The following is a 3551-nucleotide window of genomic DNA, read 5'->3' as shown; positions in this document are numbered from 1 at the left end:
CTTAATCTTATTATCCTTAATTATCTTTTTATTACTAAGAATAATTATATATCTTAGCTAAGAACTTAGATCTTTATTATTAGTAAATAATTTATTAATAAAAATAAATAACTTAGTATTTCTAAGGTTAATAGGGATATATTATAAACCTCTTTCTAAATTTTTTATTTATTAGTTAATTTATTAAGCTAGTTTTTTAAAATTATTATCTAATAGCTCCTAATACTAGGTAGTAATAAATAAATTAAATATAGTTTTTAGTTAGTAAATACTTATAATATATACTCCTTAAGCCTTTTATTAGATATATTCCTTTTTTATTATTAGAATTTAGAGGCTATTAGCTTAGCTTTTTTAGGTAATAGTAATATTATTATTTTAATTAGCCTAAATTTAGTAGTTATTAAAGATTATTTCTTTTTCTTAAGTTAGGACCTTATAATTTTTAGCTATAAAAACTACCTTTTTAAGTTTAACTTACTTTTTTATTATAAAAGTATTATTACTTAATATAAGTATATTATCTATTTATAATCTAATAATATTAACTTTTATTAAATTTATAATAAAGAGGTATAGATTAAATATTAAAGTTATTATATTTAACTTTTTATAATAATACTTTAAATAAGTAATATATTAATATATACCTACTTCTAGAATTTTATATAAAGGCTATATAACTCTTATAATTATATTTTTTAGATATTTAGTTTATAAGATTAGTAGTAACTCTACTAGGATTATTTTTACTAGTAGTATTTTAGATTAAATATATACTTATTTAATATCTCTTAACTATAACTTAAAGCTACTTTCTAGTATTACTAGGGTAATAGTTATAATAAGTCTTTAACTTATTCTTTAAATTATTAGTACCTATATTAAAATACTAGTTTTATCTTTATTATTATAGTCTTAAATTATAAGTTATAACTTTTTATATTTTTAGCTAGTACCTTTATCTTTAATTTTATTAATAAATCTAGTTTTAAAGATTTATTAGTTATTATAAATTTAATAATTATAGATTTTAAAAATAAAAATGCCTTAAGTAAAGAAGCTATTAATTTTTATATTTACTAAAGCTTTAAAAGGGTTATTAGGTATTATAATTACTTTCTATTTATATAGTTAAATTACTAGATTATAATAAATTTATTTTTTTATTATTAAAAATATTATATATTATACTAGTAGGTATCCTTTATTTTCTCTCTTTAAGGTTCTTATTAAAATTTTTAATTACTTAGCCTTTATTATATTAGTATAAGTTATATTAGTTTTTTTATTAAATAAAAGCCTAAGCTCTTATCCCCTAAAGGAGGTACTTAGTAATTAACTTAAAGAAGAACTTATTATATTAAGTATTAGTCTATAAATAGGTTTTATTATTATTATTACCTTCTTTAATAAGAGTTTAAGCTTATTTCTTATAAAGAAGGTACTTAATAATTAAATTAAATATAAACTTATTATATTAAGTATTAGTATATAGATAGGTTTTATAATTACTAGTATCTTTATAGCTTCTTTTAAGAATAAAAATAAATAAATAATTATTAACTAAAATATTATTAGTTTTTTTAGAAGTTTAACTATATATTTCTTATTTTTTATATTAGTTATTTTATATAGATAAGTCTAGCTATTTTTTTCTTATTATACTAAGATATTTAATATTAGTAGTAGTCTATATAGTAGCTTTATATTTAGACTATTCTTTATACTAAGGGTATTATTAATCTAATATTTTACCTTAAGGCTTTTAACTTTAGTTATAACCTATTAAATAGTTATTTTATATTATATAATAGATAAGTAAGGTAAAGAATTCTTAGATATTCTAGGATAGGTATTAAAAACTAGTAAGGTTAGGACTAAGTTATCTAGGCTAGTTATATTATTAATAGCCTTAACTATAAGTTAAAGTTTTTAATTATTAGTTATTATAATTCTTAAATTTTTATTAATAATAATATAAGCCTTTTATAGTATACTATAATACTTTTTAACCTTATCTATATTATTATAGGCTTTAACTAAGACTAGTTAAACTTAGATATATAATTTCTTAGTATATTACCTAAATTCTAGAGATAAAAAATTTATTTTAGTATTATAGATAATCTATTTAAGTAGCCTAAGATATATATTAATCTAGTATTTTAAGATTATATTCTATATATTCTTTACCTTTTAGCCTTAAGGTTTAAGGAACTAGGTTACCTAGAAGGCTATTATTAAATTAATAATATAGAAGATAGGTTTATTATTAATAGAATAGATATTTATAATTATTTTATAATTAAATTTATAATTATCTTTAATACTAAATCTAAATTAGTTAGGTATTTTAGAATTAAGTTAGTAAGTACTATATAGCTTATTAATCTTTTTAAGAATAGATTAATTAAATTCTTTACTAGTTTATTATAAGATATTAGATAACCTATTAATTAATAGATAACTAAAGTATTAATAGATTTAGTAAAGTTCTTTTTTTATAAAGAAGAAGGTAATTAATTTCTTTATATTTAATATCTAAAAAGGATAGCCTTAATATCTAATTATAGATATTTTAACATCTCCCTAGATTAGTATATTTATTAAGTTATTATATTAAATTTATAGTTTATCTATATCTTTAATTAATATTAAGAAAGGGGTAGGTATTAAAATAACTTTAAAATTAATATTACTTAAGATTATTTTTAGCTATATAATACCTTATATTCTTATTAATTAGATACCTCTAAAACTAATAACTTTACTAGGGGTATCTTTAATCTTAAGTATTAAGATAATTTTTATTAAAGCCTTAACTTAAGGGAGACTAATATTAGAAATTCTAGTAGCTCTTATATCTAAGATAATTTTATAAAATTCTTAGTTTATATACCTCTTTTTATATAAAAATACTCTATTTTTAAGATTATTATCTTTCTTAATAATATTATCCTCTCCTATAAAGAAATAATAAACTATTTTATTTACTAAGATATTAATAACTTCCTTAGGTAATAGTATAATATTTATTATTATAAAGTAATTTATAATAAAGTATAAAGAATAGAAGACTTTATCTTTATTATTATCTTTATTATTATTTACCTAATAACTAAATATCTAGAAAGTATTAATTTCTTTTTATTTATTATTATAGTTATCTTCTTAGTTATTATAATAATTATTATTATAGTCTTTATTATTAAAGGTACCCTTAAATTAACTAAAGAAAGATTAATAATATATTTTTATTAATTTTATTAGATAACTCTAGTTAAACTATTTCTTCTTAGCCTTATCTTATTTATTTTAAAGATATTTAATTAACTAATATCCTTCCTTCTAGTATATAAAATACTTCTTAATTAGCTTACCTTAATAATAGTTATTTCTTTTTTTAGTTAGTTTTCTAACTATTAGTTAGTAATAAGAGAAGTTACTTTAGCCTTTTCCTAGATAGTTTCTATTCTAGTAGAAAGAATAATTAATATATTATACCTTATTAAATAATTATTATAACTACTTATTAATAGTAATTATTT

Source organism: Beauveria bassiana, assembly GCF_000280675.1.
Source record: "Beauveria bassiana ARSEF 2860 unplaced genomic scaffold BBA_S00092, whole genome shotgun sequence".
Lineage (NCBI taxonomy): Eukaryota > Fungi > Ascomycota > Sordariomycetes > Hypocreales > Cordycipitaceae > Beauveria > Beauveria bassiana.
The sequence above is the reverse complement of the archived record's forward strand: the minus strand, read 5'-3'. Positions refer to the sequence as shown.